Genomic DNA, 12529 nt, shown 5'->3' with positions numbered 1-12529 from the left:
ATTCTGGGCAATAAGACATGTCTCAATAAATGTAAAAGGATGCAAATTATACAAAGTATGTTTTCTGACCAAAATGGCTTAAATTAGAATTCAACAACAGAAGCTGGGCATGGTGGCTCACACCTGTAATCCCGGCACTTAGGGAGGCCAAGGCAGGCAGATTGCTTGAGCCCAGGAATTTGACTATAGGTATGCACCACCATGGTTGGCTAATTTTTGTATTTTTTGTAGAGGTAGGGCTGAGTTTTTAAAATTAGCTGGGAATGGTAGTGCACACCTGTAGTCTCAATTACTCTGGAGGCTGAGGTGGGAGAATCGCTTGAGCCCTGGAGGTTGAGATTGCAGTGAGCCAAAATCACACCGCTGCACTCCAGCCTCAGTGACAGAGTGAGACCCTGTCTCAAAACAAACAAACAAACAATAACAGAAATATATCTGGACAGTTTCCAAATATTTGGAATCTGAAGAACACACTTCTAAATAACCCCATAAATCAAAGAAATTGGAAGGGAAAATAAAAAGCATTTTGAACCAAATGAAAATAAAGACAACATATCAAAATTTATGAGATAAAATTTATGGGATAAAACTGAAGTTGGGCCAGGAGTGGTGGCTCACACCTGTAATCCCACCACTTTGGGAGGCCTAGGCAGGTGGATCACTTGAACCCAGGGGTTCGAGACCAGCCTGGCCAACATGGTAAAACCCCGTTTCTACTAAAAATGTAAAAAAAAACAAAACTATTTTTAAAGAAGAAGAAAAAAACCTGAAGCAGTACTTAGAAATTTATAGCACTGAATGCCTATAGTAGAAAAGAAGAAAAATCTAAAACCAATGTCCTCAGCTTCCACCTTAACAAACTAGAAAAGGAGATTATACTCAAAATAAGCAGAATAAAGGAAATAATAGATTAAAGCAGAAATCAATTAAGTAGATAACAATAAAGACACCCAGTGAAACCAAGGCTGGTTCTTTGAGAAGATCAGTTGCAATTATATTAGTCAGGATTCTCCAGAGAAACAGAACCATTAGGATATATGTAAATATGTAAGAGATTTATCATGGGAATTGGCTTGCACAATTATGGAGGTCAAGAATTCCCATGATATGCCATCTGCAAGCTGGAGAATCAGGAAAGCTAGGGGTGTTATTCAATCAGAGTCCAAGGGCATGAGAACTAGGGCAGCCAGTGGCAAAGCTCCCAGTCTGAGGCCAAAGGCCTGAGAACCAGGGCAGGAAATGGTGTCATCCCAGAGTCCAAAGGCCTGAGAACCAGGACCTCCAGGGTCCTCAGGTGAGTGTCAAGGGCATAAGATTGATGTCCCTGCTCAAGAAGAGAGAGAATGTGCCCTTTCTTCACCTTTTTGTTCTATTGAGCCCTCAGTGATTGGATGATGCCTGCACATTGATAAGGATAGATCTTCTTTCCTCAGTACACCAATTCAAATGCAAGGTCTTCTAGAGACAGCCTCACAGACACACCCAGAAATAATGTCTACCAGCTCTCTAACCTAGGCCAGTTGACATACAACAACAACCATCACAGGCCAGACATGAGGGCTCATGTCCCTAATCCCAGCACTTTGGGAAGCTGAGGCAGGAGGTTCATTTGAGCCCAGCCTGGCCAACATAGCAAAACACCATCCCAGGCCAGGCGCAGTGGCTCATGCCCATAATCCCAGCACTTTGGGAGACTGAGGTGGGCAGATCACTTGAGATCAGAAGTTCTAGACCAACCTGGCAAACACAGTGAAACCCCGTCTCTACTAAAACAAAATACAAAAATTAGCCAGGCATGGTGGCATGCACCTGTAGTCCCAGCTACTTTGGAGGCAGAGGCTGGGGAATTGCTTGAACCCAGGAGGCGGAGGTTGCAGTGAGCCGAGATCACGCCACTGCACTCCAGCCTGGGCAACAGAGCAAGACTCCATCTCAAAAAACAACAACAACAACAAAAAACACATCATCCCTACAAAAAAGAAAATCAACCATCACAGCAATAAACCTCTCACTAAAATGAACAGGAAAAAAAAGGGAGAAAACACAAATAATTAATATCAGAAATGAGAAAAGTGACAATATAGGTTCTATAGAACTGAAAGGATAATAAGGAAACAAGTTTATGTCAATAAATCCTGAAACTTAGATGAAGTAGACAAATTTCTGGACAGGTTTGGTGGCTCATGCCTGTAATCTCAGCTCTTGGGAGAGTGAAGCGGGAGGATCGCTTAAGGCCAGAAGTTCGAGACCAGCCTGGGAAACAAAGTAAGACCCCATTTCTACAAAAAAAAAAAAAAAAAAAATAGCCAGGCTTGAAGCATGCTCCTGTAGTCTCAGGTACTCAGGAAGCTGAGATGGAAGAATCGCCTGATCCCAGGAGTTTGAGACCAGCCTGGGAGACTGAGTGAGACCCCATCTCAAAAAGAAAGGAAAGAAAAGAAACAGACTTTTTTTTTTAACTGCTTCTTGTAGAACAGGGCTACCTCATAGGCAGTGTCCCCAAGATAAATTTCTTTCTTTCTTTTTTTTTTTGAAACAGGATCTCATCTGTCACCTAGGCTGGAGTGCAGTGGCATGATCTCGGCTCACTGCAACCTCTGTTTCCTGGGCTCAAGTGATTCTCCAGCCTCAGCCTCCCACATTGCTGGGATTACAGGCATAAGCCACCAAAGCCTGGCTAATTATACACATATATACGTGTGTATATATATATGTGTGTGTACATATGTATATATATACATGTGTATATGTATATATATACGTATATATGTGTATATATATACATGTATATATATGTATGTGTGTGTGTGTGTGTGTATATATATATATATATATTTTTTTTTTTTTTGGTAAAGATGACGTTTTACCATGTTGCCCAGGCTGGTCTCAAACTTCTGAGCTCAAAGCAATCCACCCACCTCAGCTTCCCAAAGTTCTGGGATTACAGGCATGAGCCACCATGCCCGGCTGCCAAAACAAATTTCTTAACAGACAAAAACTACCAAAGTTTACTTAAGAAGAAATAGTCCTGAATAGCCATTATCTTTATTTTTTTATTTTTTATTTTTCTTTGAGATGGAGTCTTGCCTTTCGCCCAGGCTGGAGTGCAATGGCGCGATCTCAGCTCACTGCAAGCTCTGCCTCCCGGGTTCATGCCATTCTCCTGCCTCAGCCTCCCTGGTAACTGGGACTACAGGCGCCCGCCACCACGCCCGGCTAATTTTTTGTATTTTTTAGTAGAGACGGGGTTTCACCATGTTAGCCAGGATGGTCTCGATCTCCTGACCTCGTGATCTGCCCACCTCGGCTTCCCAAAGTACTGGATTACAGGTGTGAGCCACCACGCCCGGCCCTGAATAGACATTATCTATTAAAGAAATTGAATTTGTAGTTTAAATCTTCCCCCAGAGAAAATCTCAGTGTCAATACCTGCTGTACATAATCCTCAAGTCTATTCACACTGGTAGATGGGGACAGCACCCAAACCACCTCCATTTGACACTAAAAAAACACTTCAACTCCTGAGCTAACTTTAAAATGTCTGTTGTTATAAGAAAAGCTAAAAATAACATGCTACAAATTAAGAAAGTGTGCGAGCTAATTATGTTGGCACCAGAGAATTTGCTAAAAATGAACTCCAGGAATATTTTCAAAAGTGGGTCATCAGACTGGACCCTGTAACATGTGGAAACTGGATCTAAGGAGCTGACAAAATTGCCTAGAAAAGAAAGTACAGAATGATTGTATTTGTTGGGATTAAATAAAGAAATGTTAGCAGGCCAGGCGTGGTGGCTCACGCCTGTAATCCCGGCACTTTGGGAGGCCGAGGTGGGCGGATCACGAGGTCAGGAGATCAAGACAATCCTGGCTAACACGGTGAAACCCTGTCTCTACTAAAATTACAAAAAATTAGCCGGGTGCGGTGGCGGGCGCCTGTAGTCCCAGCTACTCAGGAGGCTGAGGCAGGAGAATGGCGTGAACCCAGGAGGCGGAGCTTGCAGTGAGCCGAGATAGCGCCACTGCACTCTCCAGCCTGGGCAAAAGAGCAAGACTCCGTCTCAAAAAAAAAAAAAAAAAAGAAATGTTAGCTGGACCTGGTAGCATTGAGCTATAGTCCTAGCTACTTGGGAGGCTGAGGTGGGAGGATAGCTTGAGCCCAGGAGTTGGAGGCAGCAGTGGGCTATGATTGTGTCACTGCACTCCAGCCAGGGTAACAAAGCAAGATCCTTTCTCTCAAAAAAAAAAAAAAAAACCTTTTTGACACGGAGTTTCGCTCTTGTTGCCCAGGCTGGAGTGCAATGGCACTATCTCACCTCACCGCAACCTCCGTCTCCTGGGTTCAAGCAATTCTCCTGCCTCAGCCTCCACGGGCCATAATTCTATGAAACTTGTAATGCTAATGCTAAATAAACGGTTGTGAAAACACTGCCATCTTTATACAAAACCCAACCTCCAGCCAGGTGCGGTGGCTCACACCTGAAATCTCAGCACTTTGGGAGGCCGAGGTGGGTGGATCATCTGAGGTCGGGAGTTCGAGACCACCCTGACCAACATGGAGAAACCCTGTCTCTACTAAAAATACAAAATTAGCCAGGCATGGTGGCACATGCCTGTAATCCCAGCTTCTCCAGAAGGCTGAGGCAGGAGAATCACTTGAACCCAGGAGGTGGAGGTTGCTGTGAGCCTAGGCCACTGCACTCCAGCCTGGGCAACAAGAGCGAAACTCGGTCTCAAAAAACAAACAAACTAACAAACAAACAAAAACCCAACCTCCAAGTTCCTCCACTTAACATTTAAAAACTCTAGAAAGGAGGGTGGGTCGGCTGGGCACAGTGGCTCGTGCCTGTAATCCCAGCACTTTGGGAGGCCGAGGCGGGTGGATCATGAGGTCAGGAGATTGGGACCATCAGTTGGTCCCAATTGGTTAGACTGGGCTAACACGGTGAAACCCCGTCTCTACTAAAAATGCAATAAATTAGCTGGGTGTGGTGGTGGGCGCCTGTAGTCCCAGCTACTCGGGAGGCTGAGGCAGGAGAATGGCATGAACCTGGATGGTGGAGGTTGCAGTGAGCTGAGATCGTGCCACTGCACTCCAGCCTGGGCTACAGAGCGAGACTCTGTCTCAAAAAAAAAAAAAAAAAGAAAAAGAAAAAAGAAAAAAAGTAATGTCAAAAGACATGGAAGTGCCGGGTGACTCATGCCTGTAGTCGCAGCACTTCAGGAGGCCAAGGTGGGAGGATCACTTAAGGCCAGGAGTGGGAGACTGGCCTGGGCAACATAGTGAGATCCTGTCTTCACACACACACACACACACACACACACACACAAATATTTTAAAGGACATAGAAGCCAGATTAAAGAGGCTCCCTCTGGTCAAAACTGGAATAATTTGAGCATTAAAATAAGTAAGAACCAAAATTAATTATAATCTATTGAATAAAACCAAAGTCCATATTGATAATACACATGAATGAAAAAGGAGTAGGGAGGGCTCTTTTTAATAGTCTAATGCCAAATGACAAAAATGGAGGGAATGCTGGAGTTAGAAAATCGCCATTGTGCAACCAATATGATAAAAATTGGCTAGGGGCCAGGTGCAGTGGCTCACACCTGTAATCCCAGCACTTTGGGAGGCTAAGGTGGGTGGATGACTTGAGATCAAGAGTTCGAGACCAGCCTGGCCAATATGGTGAAACCCCATGTCTACTAAAAATTTAAAAAAAAAAAAATTAGCCAGGTGTGGTGTCATATGCCTGTAGTCCCAGCTACTCGGGAGGCTGAAGCAGGAGAATCACTTGAGCCCAGGAGGCAGAGGTTACAGTGAGCCGAGACTGCACCACTGCACTCCAGCCTTGGTGACAGAGCAAGACTCTGTCTCAGTAAACAAACAAACAAACAATTGGCTAGGGTAAAATCATGAATGGATACTGATGCTGGGCAGGCAAGCCCCATAGTAGGGCTTAGCCCATGAGGGTCTGTGTCTTCACCCGGGAAAGAGGGCAAGCTGGTGGTAGGGTAGAAGAAAACAGCCTTATTGAAGTGGCAGTGTTACAGCTCTGTGACTGCTCTGCAGAGCAGGGCTACCCCATCGGCAGTGTGCTGACAGTAGCAGCTTGGGGCAGTTTGGCAGTCATATTTACACCTCCTTTTAATTACAAGTAGATTAAGGGTGGTTTATGCAGAAATTTCTAGGGAATTGGTAGTAACTTTTGGGTCATCACCATGGAAAAGGGTGGTAACCCCTAGGTGTTGCCATGGCGATGGTAAACTGACATGGCACACTTGTGGGTGTGTGTCTTATGGAAAGCTGCTTCCGCCCCATTCCTGTTTTAGCTAGTCTTCAATTTGGTCCAGTGTCCAAGCCCTGCCTCTGGAATCAAGTCCTGCTTCCTACCTCAATACTAAATCTAGGTGGGGAAAGTATGAAGCTGGGCAGGGTTATTTGCATGATCTCAAAATGTCTCCCCACAGATTATGTACAAATCATTACAAGTTCGCAAGTTACAAAATAGTAACTATATATCATGGAGAAATCAGACAACATCATGAGCAAGTTTGATATTGATTAAATTAACATCACCAGTAAGGAGCAGGTAGACACTGTAGGGCTTGGGTCGGGCTTCCCCTTAAAAGAACACAACACAATTTATGTCGTATTTCGGGTCAGATGCATACCTTAAACCCGGTCATGAGGAAACACCAGGAAAACACAAATTGATGAACATTCTATAAAATAGCTGGCCTGTATTTTTTTTTTTAATGTCTGTGTCATTAATGACAAAGAAAGGCTGAGGAACTATTTCAGATCAAAGGAGACAAAGAGCATGACAACAAAATGCAATCCATGCTCCTGAACTGGGCCTTGTACTGGAGGGAGGAAGTGCTATCAAGGTGTTATTGGGACAGTTGACAATGGTGGAATATGAATTTTATAGTGTCAATGTTAAATTTCCTGTATTTGATCATTGTACCATAATATACATTTTGTTAATTATAGAGACAGGGTCTTGCTCTATTGCCCAGGATGGAGTGCAGTGGCTCAATCATAGCTCACTGCAGCTTCAAACTCCTAGGCTCAAGCAATCCTCCCACCTCCGCCTCCCGAGCAGCTGGGACTATAGGAGCATGCCACCATGCTGGGCTAACTTATTTTTTTTTTTTTATAGAAACAGGATCTTGCTGTGTTGTCCAGGCTGATTTTGAACTCCTGGAGTCAAGGGATACCTTGACCCACGTCAGCCTCTCAAAGCTTTGGGGTTGCAAGTGTGAGCCACTTTACCTAGCCTGTACCATGATTTTTTTTTTTTTTTTTTTTGAGACGGAGTCTCACTCTGTCACTCAGGCTGGAGCGCAGTGGCATGATCTCGGCTCACTGCAACCTCCACCTCCAGGGTTCAAGTGATTCTCCTGCCTCAGCCTCCCAAGTAGCTGGGATTACAGGCATGCACCACCACACCCGGCTAAACCTGTACCATGATTATTTAAGAGAATATTCTTGTTGTTGAGAAATATGCATTATAGTATTAAGAGATAAAGGGTCATAATATATGCACTGACTCTCACATGATTCAGAAAAAAAAATGAGTATAATGCATTTAGAGAGAGAATGACAAAGCAAATTTGTCAAAATGTGAGAAATGGATAAATCTTGGTAAAGAGTATATGGGAGGTCTCTGTCACTAAGAATAATGACAAGAATGCAACTTTTCTATAAGTTTGAAATTATTTCAGAATAAAAAGGTTTTGACTATAGTCCTCTGCTGTACCAGCTGAGCTATTGAAGGATGCTATACAAAAGGTTTTTAAAAGGCACATAAACAGAAGAGAAACAGTCAAATGAGGACTAGGGTGTATAAGGACAGTTCCAAGTGTCCAGTCGAATTCTGACTTTAGCTTGTTCTCTTTTATCTCCTTTTTTTTTTTTTTTTTTTTTTTAGACAGAGTTTCGCACTTGTTGCCCAGACTGAGGTGCAATGGCGCGATCTCGGCTCACCACCACCTCCACCTCCCAGGTTCAAGCGATTCTCCTACCTCAGCCTCCCGAGTAGCTGGGATTTATCTACTTTCTTAAAAGGGCTCTTACTCTCAACCTCAGAGAGCTGCTATGACATCATAGGTACCCCATCCAGCTTCTGACCCTCCCAGGTCCTGGCCTTCCTCCCTGTGAAGGGCAACATCTTCCTTCCCCAGTCAAGGGGAGGCTGGTCCCTAGGTCCTAGAGACTAGGATACTTTGATCCCTTTGCTCTTAACCAAAACCAAAACCAAATGACAACAAAAAACTATCCTAGAGTTTCTAAGGCTCATGTCTGCAAGCCAGGATTCCTGATCCAGAGACAATGGCCCCGATGGGATGGAGGCCGAAGGCGTCATCAAGAGTAACTGGAATGAGATTGTTGACAGCTTTGATGACATGAACCTCTCGGAGTCCCTTCTCCGTGGCCTATGGTTTTGAGAAGCCGTCTGCCATCCAGCAGCGAGCCATTCTATCTTGTATCAAGGGTTATGATGTGATTGCTCAAGCCCAATCTGGGGCTGGGAAAATGGCCCCATTTGCCATATCGATTCTGCAGCAGATTGAATTAGATCTAAAAGCCACCCAGGCCTTGGTCCTAGCACCACTCGAGAATTGGCTCAGCAGATACAGAAGGTGGTCATGGCACTAGGAGACTACATGGGTGCCTCCTGTCATTCGTGTATCAGGGGCACCAACGTCTGTGCTGAGGTGTAGAAACTGCAGACGAAGCTCCTCACATCATTGTGGGTACCCCTGGCCGTGTGTTTGATATGCTTAACCGGAGATACCTGTCTCCCAAATACATCAAGATGTTTGTACTGGACGAAGCTGACAAAATGTTAAGCCGTGGATTCAAGGACCAGATCTATGACATATTCCAAAAGCTCAACAGCAACACCCAGCTAGTTTTGCTGTCCATTACAATGCCTTCTGATGTGCTTGAGGTGACCAAGAAGTTCATGAGGGACCTCATTCGGATTCTTGTCACGAAGGAAGAGTTGACCCTGGAGGGTATCTGCCAATTCTACATCAACGTGGAATGAGAGGAGTGGAAGCTGGACACACATTGTGACTTGTATGAAACCCTGACCATCACCCCAGGCAGTCATCTTCATCAACACCCGGAGGAAGGTGGACTGGCTCACCGAGAAGATGCATGCTCGAGATTTCACTGTCTCCACCATGCATGGAGATATGGACCAAAAGGAACGAGACGTGATCATGAGGGAGTTTCGCTCTGGCTCCAGCAGAGTTTTGATTATCACTGACCTGCTGGCCAGAGGCATTGATGTGCAGCAGGTTTCTTTAGTCATCAACTATGACCTTTCCACCAACAGGGAAAACTATATCCACAGAATCGGTCGAGGTGGATGGTTTGGCCGTAAAGGTGTGGCTATTAACGTGGTAACAGAAGAAAAGAGGACTCTTCGAGACATCGAGACCTTCTACAACACCTCCATTGAGGAAATGCCCCTCAATGTTGCTGACCTCATCTGAGGGGCTGTCCTGCCACCCAGCCCCAGCCAGGGCTCTATCTCGGGGGGCTGAGGAGCAGCAGGAGGGGGGAGAAAAGGGAGCCAAGGGATGGACATCTTGTCATTTTTTTCTTTGAATAAATGTCACTTTTTGAGGCAAAAAAAAAAAAAAAAACCACTCTAACACTGCAACCCACTCAGGCGTTTCCAATGCCTTTATTTTCCTATTTGAGGGAAATATCATTTCCCCAGGCCAAGGGCAAGATGGCTGACTAAACCTGGGAATGGCCTCAACCTTCCTGCAAGTAGTAGATCCACAGCACATGGTTAATAATTTATGCTATTAAGGTTAGGCTACTAAGGCTATTAAGGTGTACAGTCCTAACAGACACACCTATGAATTAGATACACCTGTCAACAGAAGCCGGTCAGATCCATGATTAGGAACCAGAGTAAGATGGTCTGAGTTTAGTTTCTGACTCCACCACTTAGAAGTTGTGTGACTGGCTGGATGTGGCGGCTCTGCCTAGAATCCCGGCCCTTTGGAAGGTTGAGGCTGGAGGGTTGCTTTGAGCCCAGGCGTTTGAGACCAGCCTGGGCAACATAGCCAGACCCTGTCTCTATTTTATGTAGGAGGCCGAGGCGGGCGGATCATGAGGTCAGGAGATGGAGACCATCCTGGCTAACATGGTGAAACCCTGTCTCTACTAAAAATACAAAAAAATTAGCCGGGCGTGGTGGCAGGCATCTGTAGTCCCAGCTACTCGGGAGGCTGAGGCAGGAGAATGGTGTGAACCCAGGAGGCGGAGCTTGCAGTGAGCCGAGATCACGCCACTGCACTCCAGCCTGGGCAACACAGTGAGACTCTGACTCAAAAAAAAAAAAATGTTGTATAACTGAGAGAAGGCAACTAGTTCCCAGAGCTCATGAACCATTCACTCAACAAAGTAACCACCTCGTAAGCACCAGACACTATTTTGGGAGGTAGCAAAATGTAAGCTTTCTGCTCTCAGAACTTACATTCCAGTTAGATGAGACACAAACTTTAAAAATAAATAATTAAAATATAGAGTATACTATTACTGAATCCAGAGATTCTGAGGCTGAATTTTGGGAAAGGAGGAAAAGAAACATCAGTTTTATAAAGTTGAAAGGAAAAAAAAAACAGGTGATTAACTGATTTTATGTTCTGTTCTTCTGGCCTTCTCTTTAAAATATTTCTCAAATGCAGATGATTCAAGGAATTTGAAGATTTTATTTTTGTTTTTGCTTTCTGGCTTTGCTTTGAGTTGAAAAGAAGACTTTTTTTTTTCTATATTTGAGACATTTTGCAAATACACAGAATCCTTTAAGAGTAGAGTTTGGAGTTTACATGAAGGTCTCAAAAATTCTATTATTAGAGGAAATTAAAATACCATTCATAATGAGAATCACAATTTTATAGGGGAATTACTAGTATTTATGAAAGGCTTTTTTTTCTCCAAATGGTCAAAAGAATTGCGTCGGAGATTTGGATGTTCTTTTGCTATGGTTCGTACAGTCTGTATTTGCCTCTTCAAATAACTTTGGATGACTTTTACATGGCTACATTACTGTTTCCATAAATGATATTTTTAGGAACTGGAAATAACAAAAAGTTCTGGTAGACTTGCCACTTGTCCTTAATAACTTGTGTAGCTAAATGTCTCTTTCCCAAAAAGTGACTGAGAAGCAATACCAGCTAGGATTTTAAATGATAAATGGATGGGCTGGGCGCAGTGGCTCACGCCAGTAATACGAGTACTTTGGGAGGCCGAGGCGGGTGGATCACTTGAGGTCAGGAGTTCGAGACCAGCCTGGCCAACATGGTGAAACCCCATTTCTACTAAACATACAAAAAATTAGTCGGGTGTGGTAGCACACACCTGTAATCCCAGCTACTCGGGAGGCTGAGGCAGGAGAATCACTTGAACCCAGGAGGCAGAGGTTGCAGTGAGCAGAGATCACGCCATTGCACTCCAGCTTGGGCAACAAGAGCGAAACGCCATCTCAAAAAAAAAAAAAAGTTAAATAATGTTTTTATGTAGGACAGTAAGAAAACCACAGGACATACAGTGGTTTGGTTGCTGGTTATTGTCTTTATCGTTAACTTTTCTATTGTTTAAATTTCAGAAGAAAAATCTTTGTGTGCATGTTAACATTTTTCAAGATTGATAATTACATAAGGCTCTGGTCTCAAGATCCAATCAGTGCCCATTTTGTTTCAATGTCACCAAAGTAAAATTGATTATAGGGTGACTCTGCTTTTTTCTTTTTATATATATGTGTATATATATATATATATATTTTATTATACTTTAAGTTCTAGGGTACATGTGTACAACGTGCAGGTTTGTTGCATATGTATACATGTGCCATGTTGGTGTGCTGCACCCATTAACTTGTCATTTACATTAGGTATATCAACTCTGCTTTTTTTTCCTCCTGTTAAAGGTTTTTGGGAAAAAAAAAAAAACATTGTTCCTCTCTTACACGTTTTTTTATTTTACCTTTTTGAGACAAATTCTCACGCTGTTACTCAGGCTGGAGTGCTGACGCAATCACAGCTCACTGCAGCCTCAACCTCCTGGGCCCAAGCAATCTTACCACCTCCTCTGAGACAGCTGAGACCACAGGTGTGCACCATCATGTCTGGCTAATTTTAAAATTTTTTTCTTTTTTTAGAGATGGGGTCTTGCTATGTTGCCCAGGCTGGTCTTGAACTCCCGGGCTCAAACGATTCTCCCACCTCAGCCTCACAAAGTGCTAGGATTATAGGCATGAGCCACCACACCTAGCCACATCTTGTTTAAAAAAATAAATAAAGTTCCTCATTATTTGATTAAATGTTTTGTTTTGCTTCATTTTTTGAGACAGAGTCTCGCTCTGTCACCCAGGCTAAGGTGCAATGGCGTGATCTCAGCTCACTGCAAGCTCCGCTTCCTGGGTTCAAGTGATTCTCCCACCTTAGCCTTCCGAGTAGCTGGGATTACAGGCGCCCGCCATCATGCCTGGCTAAT

The 12529-nt window shown here is 44.0% G+C and overlaps 1 pseudogene; it reads left to right on the top strand.

Annotated features, from left to right (window-relative positions):
- The first annotated feature begins 8304 nt into the window (after positions 1-8304).
- Positions 8305-9533, top strand: LOC100590778 (annotated as a pseudogene).
- Positions 9534-12529: the final 2996 nt, after the last annotated feature.

The sequence above is a fragment of the Nomascus leucogenys genome, chromosome 11, assembly GCF_006542625.1.
Source record: "Nomascus leucogenys isolate Asia chromosome 11, Asia_NLE_v1, whole genome shotgun sequence".
Classification (NCBI taxonomy): Eukaryota; Metazoa; Chordata; class Mammalia; order Primates; family Hylobatidae; genus Nomascus; species Nomascus leucogenys.
This window is presented reverse-complemented; position numbering and strand designations above follow the sequence as displayed.